This window comes from Aquarana catesbeiana, linkage group LG06, assembly GCF_042186555.1.
Source record: "Aquarana catesbeiana isolate 2022-GZ linkage group LG06, ASM4218655v1, whole genome shotgun sequence".
Classification (NCBI taxonomy): domain Eukaryota; kingdom Metazoa; phylum Chordata; class Amphibia; order Anura; family Ranidae; genus Aquarana; species Aquarana catesbeiana.
In genome coordinates, this window is record NC_133329.1 from 6,177,022 (window position 1) to 6,199,668 (window position 22,647).

Genomic DNA, 22,647 nt, shown 5'->3' on the forward strand with positions numbered 1-22,647 from the left:
TACAGGACCCAGTTCTTCCACCATCAACAGTAAGTGGTTTCTATTTTATTTAAAAATATTCTCATAAGTAGGGATAAGCAAAGCAGACAGATGCTTTGTTATATACAGTGGGGGCGGAAAGTATTCAGACCCCCTTCAATTTTCACTCTTTGTTATATTGCAGCCATTTGCTAAAATCATTTAAGTTCATTTTTTTCCTCATTAATGTACACACAGCCCCCCATATTGTACACACAACACCCCATATTGTACACACAGCCCCCCATATTGTACACACAGCCCCCCATATTGTACACACAACACCCCATATTGTACACACAGCCCCCCATATTGTACACACAGCCCCCCATATTGTACACACAGCCCCCCATATTGTACACACAGCCCCCCATATTATACACACAGCACCCCATATTATACACACAGCACCCCATATTATACACACAGCACCCCATATTGTACACACGGCACCCCATATTATACACACAGCACCCCATATTATACACACATCACCCCATATTGTACACACAGCACCCCATATTGTACACACATCACCCCATATTATACACACAGCACCCCATATTATACACACAGCACCCCATATTATACACACGGCACCCCATATTGTACACACGGCACCCCATATTATACACACAGCACCCCATATTGTACACACAGCACCCCATATTGTACACACAGCACCCCATATTGTACACACAGCCCCCATATTGTACACACAGCACCCCATATTGTACACACAGCCCCCCATATTGTACACACAGCACCCCATATTGTACACACAGCACCTCATATTGACAGAAAAACACAGAATTGTTGACATTTTTGCAGATTTATTAAAAAAGAAAAACTGAACAATCACATGGTCCTAAGTATTCAGACCCTTTGCTCAGTATTTAGTAGAAGCCCCTTTTGATGAGTCTTTTTGGGAAAGATACAACAAGTTTTTCACACCTGGATTTGGGGATCCTCTGCCATTCCTCCTTGCAGATCCTCTCCAGTTCTGTCAGGGGGGATGGTAAACGTTGGTGGACGGCCATTTTTAGGTCTCTCCAGAGATGCTCAATTGGGTTTAGGTCGGGACTCTGGCTGGGCCATTCAAGAACAGACACGGAGTTGTTGTGAAGCCACTCCTTCGTTATTTTAGCTGTGTGCTTAGGGTCATTGTCTTGTTGGAAGGTAAACCTTCAGCCCAGTCTGAGGTCCTGAGCACTCTGGAGAAGGTTTTCGTCCAGGATGTCCCTGATCTTGGCCAAATTCATCTTTCCCTCAATTGCAACCAGTCGTCCTGTCCCTGCAGCTGAAAAACACCCCCACAGCATGATGCTTCCACCACCATGCTTCACTGTTGGGACTGTATTGGACAGGTGATGAGCAGTGCCTGGTTTTCTCCACACATACCGCTTAGAATTAAGGCCATAAAGTTCTATCTTGGTCTCATCAGACCAGAGAATCTTATTTCTCACCATCTTGGAGTCCTTCAGGGGTTTTTAGGAAGCTCCATGCGGGCTTTCATGTGTCTTGCACTGAGGAGAGGCTTCCGTCGGGCCACTCTGCCATAAAGCCCCGACTGGTGGAGGGCTGCAGTGATGGTTGACTTTTTACAACTTTCTCCCATCTCCCGACTGCATCTCTGGAGCTCAGCCACAGTGATCTCACAGTGAAATCCGAAAATTCAAAATTCGGAAATTCGAAAATTTGGAAATTTGAAAATCCGTATTTTTGTTTTTCCGAATTCCGAATTTCCGAAATTTTCGAAAAAAGCAAAAGAATGAATGAAATTCATGTCTAATGCCGCGTACACACGAGCGGACTTTCTATCCTACTTGGTCCGGCACACTTTCCGACGGACTTTGTCCGCCAGGTGCGCCGGACTTTAAAACGAACGGACTTGCCCACACACGCCGGGATTTTCCGGCGGGCTAAGTCCGCCCGTCTTTCCGACGGACTTTCGCCGGAGTTCCGGCGGACTTTCAGAATGAACGGACTTGCCCACACACGGACAAGTCCGTTCATTTTGAACGTGACTCAGGTGCGACGGGACTAGAAAAGGATGTCAATCTTGCCGCTTTTATCGGCTAGATTGACACCTTGCGAGCCCCGTCGCGGGGCATACCAGGCCCTTAGGTCTGGTATGGATTATAAAGGGGAACCCCGCTACGCCGAAAAAACGGCGTGGGGTCCCCCCTAAAATCCATACCAGACCCCGATCCGAGCACGCAGCCTGGCCGGTCAGGAAAGGGGGTGGGGACGAGCGAGCGCCCCCCCCCCTCCTGAACCGTACCAGGCCGCATGCCCTCAACATGGGGGGTGGGTGCTTTGGGGGAGGGGGGCGCCCTGCGCCCCCCCCCCCAAAGCACCTTGTCCCCATGTTGATGAGGACAAGGGCCTCTTCCCGACAACCCTGGCCGTTGGTTGTCGGGGTCTGCGGGCGGGGGCTTATCGGAATCTGGGAGCCCCCTTTAATAAGGGGGCCCCCAGATCCCGGCCCCCCACCCTATGTAAATGAGTATGGGGTACATGGTACCCCTACCCATTTACCTAGGAAAAAAGTGTAAGTAATAAAACACACCACACAGGTTTTTAAAATATTTTATTAAACAGCTCCGGGGGGGGGGTCTTCTTCCGGCTTCGGGGGTCCCTCCGCTTCATCTTCTCCCGGCGTCCGGTTGGTTCTTCTCCGCTCTCCGGCCTCTTCTCCCGGTGTCGCAGGTCTTCGGCCGGCCCCTCCGCTCTCTTCATGTAGCTCTATTGCGAGCGGAGGTCCGGACTTCTGGGCTTCTTGGCTTCTTGGCTTCTTGGCTTCTTGGCTTCTCTTCTCTTCTCTTCCCCCAGATGTTGACACGACGCTCTCTCCGGCTGGACTGGTCTCTGAGGGCTGCGTTGTGACTTATATAGGCGGAGACCCCGCCCCCATATGATGTCACAGTCCCTGGGCATGCTGGGACTGTGACGTTTTAGGGGGCGTGGTCGACCACGCCCCCTAAAACGTCACAGTCCCAGCATGCCCAGGGACTGTGACATCATATGGGGGCGGGGTCTCCGCCTATATAAGTCACAACGCAGCCCTCAGAGACCAGTCCAGCCGGAGAGAGCGTCGTGTCAACATCTGGGGGAAGAGAAGAGAAGAGAAGCCAAGAAGCCAAGAAGCCAAGAAGTCCGGACCTCCGCTCGCAATAGAGCTACATGAAGAGAGCGGAGGGGCCGGCCGAAGACCTGCGACACCGGGAGAAGAGGCCGGAGAGCGGAGAAGAACCAACCGGACGCCGGGAGAAGATGAAGCGGAGGGACCCCCGAAGCCGGAAGAAGACCCCCCCCCGGAGCTGTTTAATAAAATATTTTAAAAACCTGTGTGGTGTGTTTTATTACTTACACTTTTTTCCTAGGTAAATGGGTAGGGGTACCATGTACCCCATACTCATTTACATAGGGTGGGGGGCCGGGATCTGGGGGCCCCCTTATTAAAGGGGGCTCCCAGATTCCGATAAGCCCCCGCCCGCAGACCCCGACAACCAACGGCCAGGGTTGTCGGGAAGAGGCCCTTGTCCTCATCAACATGGGGACAAGGTGCTTTGGGGGGGGCGCAGGGCGCCCCCCTCCCCCAAAGCACCCACCCCCCATGTTGAGGGCATGCGGCCTGGTACGGTTCAGGAGGGGGGGGGCGCTCGCTCGTCCCCACCCCCTTTCCTGACCGGCCAGGCTGCGTGCTCGGATCGGGGTCTGGTATGGATTTTAGGGGGACCCCACGCCGTTTTTTCGGCGTAGCGGGGTTCCCCTTTATAATCCATACCAGACCTAAGGGCCTGGTATGCCCCGCGCTCGCCGCAATAGGAAGATTTGTTTTTCCTATTGCAGCGAGCGCGAGATGCAATACCATCCCCTCGTGTCGTATTTGGTCTGTCGGACCAGCCTACACACGAGCGGGCTTTCCGTCGGACCAGCACACACACGAGCGGACTTTCCGCCCGAAACTGAGTCCGACGGAAAGATTTCAAACATGTTTAAAATCTAGGTCCGGCGGGCTTTTGGGAAGAAGTCCGCCGGAAAAGTCCGCCGCCGCCCACACACGGGCGGATTGTCCGGCACACTCTGGTCCGCCGGACCAAGTATGCCGGAAAGTCCGACCGTGTGTACGCGGCATAAGTATCGCACAACTATATAATATCCAATAATCCAATTGTGTACTCCATAAACAATTACTAGTGCTTCCTCCTCTCTGAAAAAAAATATAATCCAAATATACACACAATATTAATAAAAATACAATAAGAAATATTGAGAGAAAGTCCCAACAGAGAGGAACCACCACCTGGAGGAAAGGTTCCTATCCACCTTCAGAGAATAGATAAATCAAAAACCTGAATCTAATTACACTCTCCAGATCATGGATCCCCACTCCGATGGGCTTATGGATTTCTCGTGGTTCAAATGGTCTGTTTTTCTTCCAATTTGATGATTTCTAAAAAAATTGCTCTCAGAAGTAAAAGGACATCAAGATTGCTGTGAATTCATAAATCCCCGATTAATGTAGGCTATTCACTCATGTTTGGTTTAAAAACGCTCTTAAAACGATCAGTGGTGCACGCAGCTTTCCTCCTCCCTGCACGTTCGGTATATTGAAACACCAAAGGTGACGTCACTGGCTCCTCCCGGCGCGTTGCGTCACAGGTCACGTGACTTTCTCAAGGGAAATGACATTTATTTCTGAGAGCAATTTTTTTTTAGAAATCATCAATTTGGGAGAAAAACAGACCATTTAAACCACGGGAAATCCATAATCCCATCGGAGTGGGGATCCATGATCTGGAGAGTGTTATTGAAATCAGGTTTTTGATTTATCGATTCTCTGAGGGTGGATAGGAACTTTTCCTCCGGGTGGTGGTTCATCTCTGTTGAGACTTTCTCTCCATATTTCTTATCGTATTTTTATTAATATTGTGTGTCTATTTGGATTATATTTATTTTCACAGAGGAAGAAGCACTAGCGATTGTTTATGGAGTACACGTTTGGATTATTGGATTTTATATTGTTTCTATTATTTTCTGTTGTTTTATTTTCTATTCCAATTCAAATTTATTCTATTTGTAATTTGAATTTCAGAAGAGGGTTTTATTCTTTTCTATTTTATTCTATTCTTTTACATTCTAACCTTTTCTATTTATTTGCTATTCTATTACTTTATTTTCTGTTCTATTCCTTTCTAGTCTATTCTATTCTTTTCTATTCTATTATATTATTTTTTATTCTATTCCTTTTTTTTTCTATTCTATTTTATTGTATTCAAAAATTCAAATTTTAATCGAATCTGAAAACTATTTAAATTCAAAAAAGGTTTGAATTTGAGTTAAATTTCATCTGAATGTTTTTTTTTTTTTTTGTTATTTTGGATTCATTTAAATTTGTTATTGTTGAAATTTGGAAATTTGGATGCCGCTGAATTTCTTGAAAAATGTGTCCAAATTTCGTTTTGGAGCAAAACGAACTGCCCATGTCTATCCAAGCCCCTTTGTTTACATTCAGCTGCTGGTTGGGAATCTCCCAGAAGGCAGATTAATGGGGGGGGGGTGCCACCGGTTGCTAGGATAATGGTGACTGCTGGCTTCCTAGCAACCAGGAGCCCTGCACAGAAAAGCTGTCACATTTAGCAGCGGTGGTAATGCAACTGCTATGTATGACTTCCCGCATCAGCCAGGGGTTTGCCTTGATGGGATGAGGAACGCCCAATTTAGTTTGCCTATTCGCTGAAATGGTAAATTCTAGATCAGTCGAAACCTCATTCCTATTAAATGGCTCACTAGGGACTTACTGTACCACAAATTTGAATTGGAATAGGAAATAAAATAACAGAAAATAATAGAAACATCTGTACAACTAGTGTCCCATCAACATCTGTCTCAGTGTACCATTGCACAAAACATCTGTAATATTAGTGTCCCAGCAACATCCAATGGGAAAGCTGAAAAATTGCCCGGGCAGGAAAGAATTCTCCAGTATTAATGTGATTAAATGAAACATATACACCATATTACCAAAAGCCTTTACACACACATGAACTTTAATGACATCCCAGTCTTAGCCCGTAGGGTTCAATATTGAGTTGGCCCACCCTTTGCAGCTATAACAGCTTCACCTCTTCTGGGAAGGCCGTCCACAAGGTTTAGGAGGGTGTCTATAGAAATGTTTGACCATTCTTCCAGAAGCGCATTTGTGAGGTCAGGCACTGATGTTGGACGAGAAGTCCTGGCTTGCAGTCTCCGCTCTAATTCACCCCAAAGGTGTTCTATGGGGTTGAGGTCAGGACTCTGTGCAGGCCAATCAAGTTCCTCCACCCCAAACTCACTCATCCATGTCTTTGTGGACCTTGCTTTGTGCACTGGTGTGCAGTCATGTTGGAACATGAAGGGGCCATCCCCAAATTTTTCCCATAAAGTTGGGAGCATGAAATTAAGAGTTCCCTTCACTGGAACAAAGGGGCCAAGCCCAACCCTTGAAAAACAACCCCACACCATAATCCCCCCTCCACCCCTCCACCAAATGATTTAGACCAGTGCACAAAGCAAGGTCCATAAAGGCCTGGAGGAGCGAGTTTGTGGTGGAGAAACTTGACTGACCTCAACCCGATAGAACACCTTTGGGTGAATTAGAGTGGAGACTGCGAGCCAGGCCTTCTCGTCCAACTTCAGTGCCTGACCCTACAAATGCTCTTAAATGCTCCTAAACCTTGTGGACGGCCTTCCCAGAAGAGGTGAAGCTATTATAGCTGCAAAGGGTGAGCCAACTCAATATTGAACCCTACGGACTAATGCCCCATACACACGGTCGGACTTTCCGATGGAAAATGTGTGATAGGACCTTGTTGTCGGAAATTCCGACCGTGTGTAGGCTCCATCACACATTTTCCATCGTATTTTTCGACACACAAAGTTTGAGAGCAGGCTATAAAATTTTCCGACAACAAAATCCGTTGTCGGAAATTCCGATCGTGTGTACACAAATCCGACGGACAAAGTGCCACGCATGCTCAGAATAAATAAAGAGATGAAAGCTATTGGCCACTGCCCCGTTTATAGTCCCGACGTACGTGTTTTACGTCACCGCGTTTAGAACGATCGGATTTTCCAACAACTTTGTGTGACCGTGTGTATGCAAGACAAATTTGAGCCAACATCCGTCGGAAAAAATCCTAGGATTTTGTTGTCGAAATGTCCGAACAAAGTCCGACCGTGTGTACGGGGCATAAGACTGGGATGCCATTAAAGTCCATGTGTGTGTAAAGGCAGGCGTCCCAATACTTTTGGAAATATAGTGTCCCTTTTTCCCTTCATTCAGCCTCAGAGGTCCCACAGGGAAGCTTTTACTGCAAATTAAGTGCATGAGTTTTTTTTCTAGTACAGGGATGTTGGCTGAAGCTTTATACATTCCCCAGCTTGGTAATATCCTCTGTATTAAGTGTATAAGAACAATGTGAAGAGTGAAAGCAAAGAGAAAAGAAAAAGGAATAAAAGTGGAAGGAAGAGGGGACACCTCAAATATAAGAGAAAGCTGAAAATCTATTGGGGTGGGCGGAAGGCAGATCAATTTAGAACCCAACTGTAAATGAACAAAGGAAAGTCAAGGATTCCATACCTTGTCAAATACTTCTTCTGTATCATTAACAGTGTTATCTAATTTTTCATGAGCCTTTATTTTGCTCTTGGTAGCAGATATGGAAATAAACAAAGTCTTTGAGGATCACCTCATTGTTGTATTTTTGTAGCCAGCTTTATAAAGAACGCGAGGGTTGGGGAGGTTTATTTAGAAGAAATTATTATTTATTTTAGGATCCAAGACCTTGTAAAAGGAGATTATATACCGAGTTCCAAAGAAATTTCAATATGAGGACAAGGCCATCATATTCAAAATATGTCCTAATACTTTTTAATTGTTATATGTTATTATTGTTTATGATAATATTATTAATATAAGCCGGGAGGACACACAACTGATACCTTATTATGTCTCCATGTGCCAAATAAAGGAACTAACTATGTGTTTAAATATTGACACTCAATTTCATCCAGCATGGCAGCCAATGTAGAGGAGGATCTGCTGCAGGTTGTCTCAGAAAAGGAAAATAACATGAAAGTATTTATTTTCCAGGCTCTCACATATTCTGGACTCTCCTTATCCCGGCTCTAATCATCCTCATACAATCTCTGTAGTCACCACCCAGGACTGGATGTCACCGGATGAGACCGATGGAACCCATTTCAATGTTATTTTTGATTTTCTTAAGAATACAAAGCCCTGACATTTTTTTTAGAAACACGTCAATGAGTTTGTATAATTTTACTTTGATTTTGTTTCTCAATTAATGTTTTCAAATGTATGGGAAATAAAATTTCAAAGCCTGTTGGGTCTGCAAATTCATTCCTTAGATACCGTTGTTAACAATCATAGATACAAATATACACAGGTCCTTAAAGATATTCCTTTTTTGCTCCCTCTCTGATGGCAGGAAGACCATTTTCCCTTATATCCAAAAGGGTGGCCAACCATTAATGGTCCCACTCCTTGATGGCTTGAATTCTAGGGGCCATTTGTGGGCACTAGAACATTAATAAACACATCCACCACAAATCTAAAGAGGTAGAGGAACCTGACTCCTTAGGGTTGTTGAGGTCAATATTCTCCTCAGCTATTGTCCCCTATTCATGTGCAACTCTTGAGGTTTGGGAGGGTTGAAATGTCCTTCTCAAAGCCTTTCCCATATCACCCTCGGTGATGCCTCACATTGGCAGAGTCAGGATAACACAGGTCCCGATACACAAGAAAGTTCCCTGCTGCTGTGTCTTCAGTAGGGATGAGCTTCGTGTTCGAGTCGAACCCATGTTCGACTCGAACATCGGCTGTTCGATCGTTCGTCGAATTGCGAACGATATGGGCCGTTCGCGCCAAATTCGTGTGGCGCGTCACGGCCCATAATTCACTGCGGCATCGCAGTGCATTGCTTGCTGATGATTGGCCAAGCATGCGCTATGACCCGCATGCTTGGCCAATCACAGCGCCGCCTTAACAGAGAGCCGTAATTGGCCAAAGCCAAGGAGGCTTTGGCCAATTATGGCTCAGGGGATTTAGTACACGCCCCACACTATATAAGGCCGCCTGCACGGCGGCCCTGTGCAGTGTGTTCCAGTGTGCTGAGAAATAGAGAGAGAGACAGTGTCATTTCATTTGAGTTAGCTAGATTAGGCAGGACAGTCAGTCAGTTAGCTGCACTTAAAGTGTATTGTCTATATATATGCATCCCAGGTGTTGCATATATATATATATACACTGTATTCAGTTTAGCTAGTTCCGTTCCTGTTATCTTCTAGACTATTTACATTTAGTGCAGTGCGTCCTGCTCACAGTGTTCAGCTAGATCTGTTCCTGTTATCTTCTTACTGACAGGCAGGCTTGTCTGGTTACAGTATATAAAGCTACCTGAAGAAAATTGCTGGTGTTCTTTTGATCCTATTAGTACCACAGTCAGGCAGCTAGACTATTTACATTTAGTGCAGAGCGTCCTGCTCACAGTGTTCTGCTAAACCTACAAGTTAGTGGGGTGCGTCCTGCTCACAGTGTTCAGCTAAACCTACAAGTTAGTGGGGTGCGTCCACCTCTCAGTGTTCTGCTAAACCTACAAGCTAGTGGGGTGCGTCCTCTCACAGTGTTCAGCTAGATCTGTTTCTGTTATCTTCTTACTGACAGGCAGGCTTGTCTTGTTACAGTAAATACAGCTACCTGAAGAAAATTGCTGGTGTTCTTTTGATCCTATTAGTACCACAGTCAGGCAGCTAGACTATTTACAGTTAGTGCAGTGCGTCCTGCTCACAGTGTTCAGCTAAACCTACAAGTTAGTGGGGTGCGTCCTGCTCACAGTGTTCAGCTAAACCTACAAGTTAGTGGGGTGCGTCCACCTCACAGTGTTCAGCTAAACCTACAAGCTAGTGGGGTGCGTCCTGCTCACAGTGTTCAGCTAGATCCGTTTCTGTTATCTTCTTACTGACAGGCAGGCTTGTCTTGTTACAGTAAATACAGCTACCTGAAGAAAATTGCTGGTGTTCTTTTGATCCTATTAGTACCACAGTCAGGCAGCTAGACTATTTACAGTTAGTGCAGTGCGTCCTGCTCACAGTGTTCAGCTAAACCTACAAGTTAGTGGGGTGCGTCCACCTCACAGTGTTCAGCTAAAGCTACCTGTAGAAGGTTGGTGGTGTTCTCATACTACAGGCAGGCAGTTGATTTTGCTAGCTGCAGTATCAGTACATATATATATATATATATATATATATATATCCCAGCTTAGTGCAGCTACAGGCCATTAGTATGTCTGGAAGGCCAAGAAGGAGAGGCAGACAGTCACAAGCCAATAAGAGAGGGCAAGCAGGCTCTGTGTCTAGTGCTGGTCGTGGAGACGGTGCATCCTCATCAGCACGTGGCCATGGGACACGCTTGGCCTTTTTTTCGGCAGCTGGCCATGTTGAGCCGCAACATGCGGAAGACTTGGTCGAGTGGATGACCAAGCCGTCCTCATCCTCCTCATCCTCTCTCACCCATGCCCAGGGTACTTTGTCTGGCAAAGCAGCGGCCTCTTCCCTCGGCTCAATGTCATCAGTGACTCCTTCCCTAGCCCCACCATGTCCTCCTGAGGAGTCCCTCGAACTGTTTGACCACAGTGTTGGGTACATGCTCCAGGAGGATGCCCAGCGTTTGGAAGGCTCTGATGATGATACTGAGCTTGATGAAGGCAGTAACATGAGCACGGACAGAGGGGGTGCCCAAGAAGGACAGCAATCTGGCAGTCATGCTCCCCCTGCTGCAGCATACTGCCAGGTTTGCTCCAGTGATGAGGAGGGAGGGGATGATGAGGTCACTGACTCAACGTGGGTGCCTGATAGGAGAGAGGAGGAGGAGGAGGAGGAGGAGGCGGCACATCACCAACGAGGCAGGATGCCCTCCAGGGGCCAGCCTAAGGGCAGCACATTGACTGCATCACACCCCAAAGCTCCACATGTGCAGGCCGCTGCAGTCTCTGCGCGTTATTCAAAAAGTTCTTTGGTGTGGGCCTTTTTTGAGATGAGTGCATCAGATCGCACCGCTGCTATTTGCAACATATGTCTCAAGCGTATCTCGCGTGGCCAAAACATCTCCCGCTTGGGTACCACATGCTTGACCAGACATATGTTGACCTGCCATGCAGTTCGTTGGCAAGCGTATCTAAAAGACCCACACCAAAGAACAAAGAGGACCTCTCCTTGCTCCTCATCAGCTGAGATTTCCAACCCCACTAGACCTTCAGTCCTCTCTGAGACCTGCACTGAGAGGAATGAAGGTGTAGAATTAGGTGTGTCACAGCCAAGTACTTGTGGGCAATCTGATTTTGGTACACCGATGTCAGATTGTACCAGGCAAATTTCCCTGCCCCAGCTGCTGCACCGCCGAAAGAAGTTTGCTCCCAGCCATCCACATGCCCAGCGGTTGAATGCTAGCTTGGCAAAATTGCTAGCACTTCAACTGCTGCCTTTTCAGTTGGTAGACTCTGCCCCCTTCCGTGAGTTTGTGGAATGTGCGGTTCCTCAGTGGCAGGTACCCAAACGCCACTTTTTCTCACGGAAGGCGATTCCGGCTCTCTACCAGCATGTGGAAGGCAATGTCCATGCCTCGCTGGACAGGGCGGTCAGTGGTAAGGTGCATATTACCGCTGACTCATGGTCCAGCAGGCATGGACAGGGACGTTACCTAAGTTTCACGGCGCATTGGGTGACTCTGCTGGCAGCTGGGAAGGATGCAGGACAAGGTGCAGTAGTGTTGGAGGTTGTTCCGCCACCACGCCTCCAAAATGCTAATGATTGTGACACACCTCTCTCCTCCACCCCCACCTCTTCTTCTTCCTCCATGGCCTCTTCCTCGGAACCAGCGGTGCTCTGTAGTCGTTCAAGGGGCTACGCAAGTACGCAGGCCAAAAGATGCCATGCGGTGCTTGAGCTGGTGTGCTTGGGGGACAGGAGCCACACTGGGGCAGAGGTTCTGTCAGCTCTGCAGGGGCAGGTTCAGAGGTGGTTGACGCCACGCCAACTTAAGGCAGGAATGGTGGTTTGCGACAATGGCACCAACCTCCTCTCTGCCCTCCGACAGGGACAAATGACACATGTGCCCTGTTTGGCTCACGTCCTTAACTTGGTGGTGCAGCGGTTCTTGGGCAGGTACCCGGGCTTACAGGATGTCCTGAGGCAGGCCAGGAAAGTCTGTGTGCATTTCCGCCGGTCATATAATGCCAGTGCTCGGCTGACGGACCTCCAAAAGGAGTTTAACCTGCCCAAGAACCGCCTAATCTGTGACATGCCCACCAGGTGGAACTCAAAGTTGGCCATGCTGCAGCGGCTGCACATGCAGAGGGCCATCAATGAGTACCTGTGCGACTATGGCACCAGGACAGGGTCAGGGGAGCTTGGTTTTTTGTCCCCACGCCAGTGGGCCATGATCAGGGATGCATGCACTGTCCTGTCATCATTTGAGGAGGCCACGAGGATGGTGAGCAGTGACAGTGCATGCATCAGTGACACTGTCCCCCTTGTCCACCTGTTGGAGCACACGCTGCGTGGAATAATGGACAGGGCACTTGAGGCAGAACAGAGGCAGGAAGAGGAGGACTTCCTTAGCTCTTAAGGCCCCCTTTATCCAGACAGTGTTCCTGCGTGCCCGCCGATCACACAGGAAGAGGACGAGGAGGAGGAGGAGGAGGAGGAAGATTGTGTCAGTATGGAGGTGGAGCCTGGCACTCAGCATCAGCAGCAGTCTTTAAGGGATCAGTCCCAAGAAACACATGGACTTGTACGTGGCTGGGAGGAGGTGGCTGCGGACCATGTCGTCCTTAGTGACCCAGAGGACTCCGGACCGAATGCCTCAGCAAACCTACGCTGCATGGCCTCCCTGATCCTGCAAAGCCTGCATAAGGATCCTCGTATTCGTGGTATCAAGGAGAAGGACCAATACTGGCTGGCAACCCTCCTTGATCCACATTACAAGGGTAAGGTTGCGGACCTTATCTTGCCATCGCAGAGGGAGCAGAGGATGAAACATCTTCGGGAGGCCTTGCAGAAAGGTCTGTGCAACGCGTTCCCAGAGACTGGGAGGTTACAAACTCCTGTTTCTGGACAACGTGTTGCTGAGGCTTCGGTCAGTCAAAGAAGGAGCGGTGGAGAAGGTGGCCGTCTGACCGATGCGTTCAGACAATTTTTTGGTCCGCAGCCCCAAGGTATGATCGGTTCCAGCAACCATCGCCAGCGTCTGTTTTACATGGTGCAGGAATACCTAGGGGCAAGATCAGACTTGGACACCTTTCCCACCGAAAATCCTCTGGGTTACTGGGTCTTGAGGATGGATCACTGGCCAGAGCTTGCACAGTATGCAATTGAGCTACTGGCCTGTCCCGCATCCAGCGTTCTTTCGGAACGCACATTCAGTGCTGCTGGAGGCGTGGTAACCGATCACAGGGTGCGTCTGTCCACTGACTCGGTCGATCGACTGACCTTCATAAAAATGAATCAGTCTTGGATCACCACCAGCTACCAAGCACCTGATGCTGATGTAACCGAATATTTTTTTTTTAAATCTCAGATCCCTTCAAAGACTGCCTATGCTGATGCTGAGTGACTATCCCTGAGTAATTATCCTCTTCCTCCTCAATCATCACGCTGATAGCTTGTAAGAACATTTTTGGTTCTGGGCGCCACCACCAGTGCCTAAGGCACAATTTTTCAGCCCCTGTTTAACAGGGGCGTGTAATTACAATTTTTGATGTAATACTTTGCAGCAGGGCTCGTTCCTGCATTCCAACTAGAGTGTCTGTGAGGGGTTGCAGTGTTGTGGCACCAGCACCAGTGCCTAAGGCCCATTTTTTCTGCCACTGTTTAACAGGGGCGTGTAATTACAATTTTTGATGCAATACTTTGCAGCAGGGCTCGTTCCTGCGTTCCAACTAGAGTGTCTGTGAGGGGTTGCAGTGTTGTGGCACCAGCACCAGTGCCTAAGGCCCAATTTTTCAGCCCTTGTTTAACAGGGGTGTGTAATTACAATTTTTGATGCAATACTTTGCAGCAGGGCTCGTTCCTGCGTTCCAACTAGAGTGTCTGTGAGGGGTTGCAGTGTTGTGGCACCAGCACCAGTGCCTAAGGCCTAATTTTTCAGCTCCTGTTCAACAGGGGCATGTAATTACAATTCTTGATCTAATATTTCACAGCAGGGCCCTGTGAGGGCTTACAGTGTTGTGGCCACAGCAACACCTAAGGCCCAAATTTCTGCTGAGTATATAGGGCAGGACCCTACTTTCAAACAACTAACTTACAAACGACTCCTACTTGCAAACGGAAGGAGACAACAGGAAGTGAGATGAAATCTACCCCTAGGAAGGGAAATTCTCTCCTGTAAGAGTTAATATGGGAAAAACATTTCTCCTTTCCACTGATGCTTTCCAATCCATTGGGACAAAAAGTGAGGTGAAATCTTCTGAAGAGGAGGAAAGACAGCAAAACAAATGTCCCAGGGGTGATAACCCTTCCCTATGTTTTCCAAAAAGCTTAAAAAAGATTTTTTGGCTGGAGCTAAACACGTTAAAAATGTACCCGTTCAAAATTACAAAGAGATTCTACTTAACAACAAACCTACAGTCCCTGTCTTGTTTGCACCGCCTGTATACTGCTGTTCAGAGTATATAGGGCCTGGGGGCCCCACGCCTTTCCTTATTTTAATTTTGGTGTGGGGTTCCCCTTAATATCCATACAAGACCCAAAGGGCCTGGTAATGGACTGGGGGGTACCCATACTGTTTGTCTCACTGATTTTCATCCATATTGCCAGGACCCGACATTACATTAAACCCGCAAGCAGTTTTAAATGAGATTTTTTCCTTTAAAAATGACATTTGGTGCAGGGACTGTTCTAAACACGGGAAACACGCGTCACTTTACAGGCATACTATAGACACCCCCCAGGTATGATATTTAAAGGAATATTTCACTTTTTTTTTTTTTACTTTAAGCATCATTAAAATCACTGCTCCCGAAAAAACGGCAGTTTTTAAAAGTTTTTTTTGCATTGATACATGTCCCCTGGGGTAGGACCCGGGTCCCCAAACCCTTTTTAGGACAATATCATGCAAATTAGTTTTTAAAGTGAGCACTTTTGATTTCGAACGTTCGAGTCCCATAGACGTCAATGGGGTTCTAACGTTTGTGCGAACTTTCGGTCCGTTCGCAGGTTCTGGTGCGAACCGGGGGGTGTTCGGCTCATCCCTAGTCTTCAGTGCCTGATCTATTAAACCACACAGTGTGTACTCTAGGGGAACACCAAAGGGAATGTGTCACTGGTGCCTCCATCATCACAGCTCACCATTCTGGTTACTTCTTCAATTGGTGACTAAACAGTAAATGCTCAGATTCCTCAAGCCTGTCCCCATGCCATATTCACACAAATAATTATTGATGGCCCACTGATGCAAATGTGACAAGTGGGACAGTTTCTGTGAACTGTGTGGCAGACCCTGTGACATGCGGGGTAGTCTCTGTGGCAGAATTCACTGGAGCAGTCTCCGTGGGAGCACTGGCATCTTTGTCAGGCAATTTATGGGGGGAGCCGCAGTCTCTACCCTCATAGCGATTGCCAGTGCTCCCAGAGACCTTTCCAGAGCATGAAGGAGTCGGGAATTTATTTCCATAAAAAGGTCCACCAAAATCCTCAGCACCAGGCCCATGATGCTCTTAATCCATCCATATCGGGTGGCTTGAAGGCACTTTCTGTGTTGCTGTTGTATTTAGCTAGCTAAACACTGGCTGGGTATCTCCCTCTCCTCCTTTCTTCTTCCTCTTCCCCTCCCTTATTTTTTTCCAAGAAAATTCAATTAGGATAAGACAAACACTTTTATACATAAATGCTCTGCTTACATACAGCAGTAGCAACCTAATATGATTAATTACCACCACAAAATTAATATTTAACAGGTTTTTGACAAAATATCTTTTTGTGTAGAAGTAAGGGTGCCTTTGGCCAATTATGGCTCAGGGGGTTAAGTCCACGCCCCACACTATATAAGGCCGCCTGCACTTCGGCCTTGTGTAGTGTGTTCTTGGCAGAGAGAGAGAGAGAGAGAGAGTGTAATTTCATTTACTTTGAGCAGGCAGTTTATTCAGTTAGCTAGATCTCACTGTAGACCGTTCCTGCTGTACTGTTTCTAATATACTTCAGGCAGGCAGTTGATTCAGTTAGCTGCAGTGTATGTAGTATATATATACATCCTGGCTTTGTGTATATATATATATATATATATACACTGTATCCAGTTTAGCTAGATTTCACTGCAGACCATTCCTGCTTTACTGTTTCTAATCTACTGCATTCCAGTCTAGCCAAGCTTATATCTGACTGCAGGCCATTGCTGGTGTACGTCTTCAAATACACTTTCAGGCAGGCAGGCAGGTGATTCAGTAATCTGCAGTGCATTAAATATATATACCGTCTCCTTCATATAAATATCCACTGCATTCCAGTCTAGCCAAGCCTATATCTGACTGCAGGCCATTCCTGGTGTACATTTTTAAATACACTTTCAGCCAGGCAGGCAGGTGATTCAGTGATCTGCAGTGCATTAAATATATATATATATATATATACAGTCTCCAACATATATATATCCATTGCATTCCAGTCTAGCCAAGCTTATACCTGACTACAGGCCATGCCTGGCGTACGTTTTCAACTACACTTTCAGGCAGGCAGGTGATTCAGCGATCTGCAGTGCATAAAGATATATATACAGTCTCCTACATATATATCTACTGCATTCCAGTCTAACCAAGCCTATACCTGACTACAGGCCATTTCTGGTGTACATTTTTAAATACACTTTCAGGCAGGCAGGCAGGCAGGTGATTCAGTGATCTGCAGTGCATAAAGATATATATACAGTATATATATCCACTGCATGCTTTTCTAGGCAAGCCTATACCTGACTGCAGGCCATTCCTGGTGTCATTTTTCTAGTAAAATTCAGGCGGTGTTTTGCTACTCCAATTTCACAGCATGTCTGGAAGTCCACCAAGGAAAGGCAGACTCTCACAGGCCACTAAAAGAGGGCAATCAGGCTCTGTGTCTACAGCCAACAGTGCTGGTCGTGGACACGGTGCATCCTCAGCACGTGGCCGTGGGGCTCGCTTGTCCTTTTTTTCGACAGCTGGTCATGTTGAGCCACAACATGCCGAAGAGTTGGTAGAGTGGATCACAAAGCTGTCCTCATCCTCCTCATCCTCTGTCACCCAGGCTAAGACAAGTTTGGCTGCCAATGTAGCTGCCAAAGAGGAATATTCCATCGGCTCAATGGCATCAGTCACTCCTTCCCCAGCCCCACCATCATGTCCTGAGGAGTCCCCCGAACTGTTCGACCACAATGTTGGGTAGATGCTGCAGGAGGATGCACAGCATTTTGAAGGCTCCGATGATGGTACCCAGGTTGAGGATGAAGGCAGTAACGTGAGCCCAGGGAGAGGGGGTGCCCAAGAAGGACAAGAAACTGGCAGTCATGTTCCACCAGCTGTAGTATACTGCCAGGTTTGCTCCAGTGGCGAGGAGGGAGGGGATGATGAGGTCACTGATGCTACGTGGGTGCCTGATAGAAGAGAGGAGGAGGAGGAAGAGGAAGCACATCTTCAACGAGGCAGGATGCCCTCCAGGGGCCAGCTTAAGGACAGCCAACCAACAGCATCACACCGCAGAGCTCCGCATGTGCAGGGCGCTGCACATTTTTTCAAAAGTTCTTTGGTGTGGGCCTTTTTTGAGATGTGTGCAGCAGATCGCACTGTTGCTGTTTGTAACATATGTCTGAAGCGTCTCAAGTGTGGCCAAAACAGCAGCCGCTTGGGCACCACATGCTTGACCAGACATATGTCGAGCTTCCATGTAGTCTGTTGGCAACAGTAATTAAAAAACCCACACCAAAGAACAAGGCGGACCTCTCCTTGCTCCTCATGAGCTGGGATCTCCAACCCCACTATACCTTCAGTCCTCTCAGAGACCTGCACTGAGTGGAATGAAGGTGTAGAATTAGGTGTCCCAAGCACTTGCGGGCAATCTGATAGCAGTATACCTAAATCCGATTGTAGCAAGCAAATTTCCCTACCCCAGTTGCTAAAACATCGAAAAAAATTTGGTCCCAGCCATCCACATGCTCAGCGCCTGAATGCTAGTTTGGCTAAATTGCTAGCACTCCAACTGATGCCTTTTCAGCTGGTAGACTCTGCCCCTTTTCGAGAATTTGTGGAATGTGCGGTATCTCAGTGGCAGGTTCCCAAATGCCTTTTTTTTCTCAGAAGGCCATTCCGGCTCTCTACCGGCATGTGGAAGGCAATGTCTTGACCTCGTTGGGCAGGGCGGTCAGCGGTAAGGTAGGGTGCAGTAATGTTGGAGCTTGTTCCGCCACCACGCCTCCAAAATGCTGGTAGTGGTGATTCTGCCACACCTCTCTCCTCCACCCCCTCCTCTTCTTCTTCCACTATGGCCTCTTCCTGTGAAGATTTGTCCTCAAAACCAGCGGTGCTCCGTAGGTGTCCTAGGGGCTATGCAATCACTCAGGCAAAAAGATGCCATGCGGTGCTTGAGTTGATCTGCTTAGGGGACAGGAGCCACACTGGGGCAGAGATTCTGGCAGCTCTGCAGGGGGCAGGTTCAGAGGTGGTTGACGCCATGCCAGGTTCAGCCAGGAATGGTGGTTTACGACAATAGCACCAACTTCCTCTCTGCCCTCTGACAGGGACGCTTGAGCCATGTTCCCTGTTTGGCTCATGTCCTTAATTTGGTGGTGCAGCGGTTCTTGTGCAGTTACCTGGGCTTACAGAATTTCCTGAGGCAGGCCAGGAAAGACTGAGGGCATTTCCGCCGATCATATAACGCCAGTGCTCGTCTGGCTGACCTTCAAAAGAAATGCAACCTGCCCAGGAACCGCCTCATATGGGACATGCCCACCAGATGGAACTCAACGTTGGCAATGCTGCAGCAGCTGCACATGCAGCAGAGGGCCATCAATGAGTACCTGTGCGATTATGGCACCAGGACAGGGTCAGGGGAGCTTGGCTTTTCTTCGCCACGCCAGTGGCTAATGATCAAGGATGCATGCACTGTCCTGTCACCATTTGAGGAGGCCACGAGGATGGTGAGCAGTGATTGTACATGCATCAGTGATACTGTCCCTTTTGTCTTCCTGTTGGAGCACACGCTGCGTGGAATAATAGACAGGGCACTTGAGGCAAAACAGAGGGAGGAAGAGGAGGACTTCCTTACCTCTCAAGGCCCTCTTTATCCAGACAGTATTCCTGCGGGCCCACCTATCACACAGAAAGAGGAGGAGGAGGATTGTGTCAGCATGGAGGTGGAGCCTGGCACTCAGCAGCAGTCTTCAAGGGATCGTTTTCAGTCCCCAGAAACCCATGGACTTGTATGTGGCTGGGAGGAGGTGGCTGCGGATCATGTTGTCCTTAGTGACCCAGAGGACTCCGCACCGAATGCCTCAGCAAACCTACGCTGCATGGCCTCCCTGATCCTGAAAAGCCTGCAAAAGGACCCTCGGATTCGTGGTATCAAGGAAAGGGATCAGTACTGGCTGGCAACCCTTGTTGGTCCACGTTACAAGGGTAAGGTTGCGGAACTTATCCAGCCTTCGCAGAGGGAGCAGAGGATGAAACATCTTCAGGAGGCCTTGCAGAAAGGTTTGTGCAATGCATTTCCATTGCACTGGGAGGTTACAATTTCCTGGTCCTCCAGGACAACATGTTGCTGAGGCTTCGGTCAGTCAAAGAAGGAGCGGTGGAGAAGGTGACCGTCTGACCGATGCGTTCAGACAATTTTTTAGTCCGCAGCCCCAAGGTCTGATCAGTTCCAGAAACCATTGCCAGTGTCTGATTTACATGGTGCAGGAATACCTAGGGGCAAGAGCCAGAGCTTGCACAGTATGCAATTGAGCTACTGGCCTGTCCTGCATCCAGCGTTCTAACTGAACGCACATTCAGTGCTGCTGGAGGCTTTTTAATGGATCACAGAGTGCGTCTGTCCACAGACTCGGTTGATTGGCTTACCTTCATAAAAATGAATCAGTCCTGGATCACCAGCTACCAAGCACCCAATGCTGATGTAACCGATTAATTTTTTTATGAATGTGAGATCCCTTGAAGACTGCCTATGCTGATACTGAGTGACTATCCTGTTATACTGAGTGACTATCCTATTCCTCCTCAGTGTTCATGTTGACAGCTTCTAAGAACATTTTTGGTTCTGGGCACCAGCACCAGTGCCTAAAGACCCTGCCCCTGTTTAACAGGGGTGTGTAATTACAATTTTTGCTATAATTTTTTGCAGCAGGGCTCGTTCCTGTGCTCAACTAGAGTATCTGTGAGGGGTTGTAGTGTTGTGGCACCACCACCAGTGCCTAAGGCCCAATTTTTCTGCTCCTGTTTAACAGGTGGCGTGTCATTACAATTTCTGATCTAATATTTCACAGCAGGGCCCTTCCTGCACCCACCAAGAGTAACTGTGAGGGCTTACAGTGTTGTGGCAACACCACCACACGACCACCAAAGGCCCAATTTTTCTGACCCTGTTCAACAGGGGCATGTAATTACAATTCTTGATCTAATATTTCACAGCAAGGCCCGTTCCAGCTCCCACCAAGAGTAACTGTGAGGGCTTACAGTGTTCTGGTACCACCAACACCTAAGGCCCAAATTTATGCAGAGTGTATAGGGCAGGCCATATAGTATATACAGGCACTCCCCTACTTTCAAACATCCGACTTAAAAACGACTCCTACTTACAAACAGAGGGAGACAACAGGAAGTGAGATGAAATCTACCCCAGGAAGGGAAATTCTCTTCTGTAAGAGTTAATATGGGAAAAAGTTGTCTCCACTGATGCTTTATTATCACCAATCCTTGTTTCCCTAAAAAACCCAAATTTTCAAAATCCAATTGTCATTGGGACAGAAAGTGGGGTGAAATCTTCTGAAGAGGAGCACAGACAGCAAAACAAATGTCACAGGGGTGATAACCCTTCCCTATGTTTTCCAAAAAGCTTAAAATAGATTTTTTTGGCTGGAGCTACACGTTAAAAATGTACCAGTTCAAAATTACAAACAGATTCTACTTAACAACAAACCTACAGTCCCTGTCTTGTTTGCACCGCCTGTATACTGCTGTTCAGAGTATGTAGGGCCTGGGGGCCCCACACCTTTCCTTTTTTTTTTTAATTTAGGTGCGGTGTTCCCCTTAATATCCATACAAGAACCAAAGGGCCTGGTAATGGGCTGGGGGGTTTCCCATGCTGTTTTTCTCAATCATTTTCATCCATATTGCCAGGACCCGACATTACATTAAAGCCGCAAGCAGTTTTAAATAACTTTTATTGCTTTAAAAATGTCATTTTGCTGTCAGACTGTTCTAAACACAGGAAACATGCGCCCCTTTACAGGCATACTATAGACACCCCCCAGGTATGATATTTAAAGGAATATTACATTTTATTATTTCGCTTTAGGCATCATTAAAATCACTGCTCCTGAAAAAACAGCAGTTTTTAAAACTTTTTTTGCATTGATCCATGGGGCAGAACCCCAAACACTTTTTAGGACAATAACTTGCATATGATATCATATCAGCCTTTAAAATTCACACTTTTGTGTCAGACCAACCACGTTCAGATACACAATGGCCAAAGGCCCTCACATTGCCCTTATGCCTGTCGCATTGCATTAGCCACTGGGAAGCAGCACAAAAGCTTTTTCACAAATGGTACTTCACCCCAGAAAGGCTGGCGAAAATTTACCCGAACACCTCCCCGAACTGCTGGAGGGGATGTGCTCACATTGGATCTCTCTCACACATATGGTGGGAATGCCACCTACTTAAAAATTTCTGGAGACAGGTACATAACCTAATCGAAGCTCTGTGTGGTACACCCCAGTCTTTGTCCCCGCTTGACCTACTCCTAGGTCTCTCCATCCCAACACTGCCCACCCATCGGCAAACAATGGTCACACATATTCTCATTGCTGCAAGACTGACAATCGCAAAAAAGTGGAAATCAACTGACCCACCATTACTTAAAGATACCATCAACCTACTTAACCAACACTTTCAGATGGAATTCTCTTTTGACAAAGCCAACATGTCCATCAAGCGCTTTAATAGAAATTGGCACCCTTGGATTTTGGACACTAGAAGTACACCACTGTTGTAATGGTCCAGCCCCTAGCATGGCTAGCTTATACACCAGCCCCCCCTATCCTAAAATGGTCTCACGGACATTTTACTAAAACATGTAATATAGGTTACAATGCTACAACATGATTTAGGTTACACACAGGTGTCCCCCCCCACCCACTACTTAGCCTATTAGTACAGGAATACTTTATGCTACCATAGTTATTTGTAGTATGCTTGTTTACTTATTATTCATTGATTGTTTTTGCTTTAGACCAATCAAAACTGCACTTAAAGGGGTTGTAAAGGTAATTTTTAAAAAAAAAAAAAATAACAAACATATCATACTTACCTTCACTGTGCAGCTCGTTCT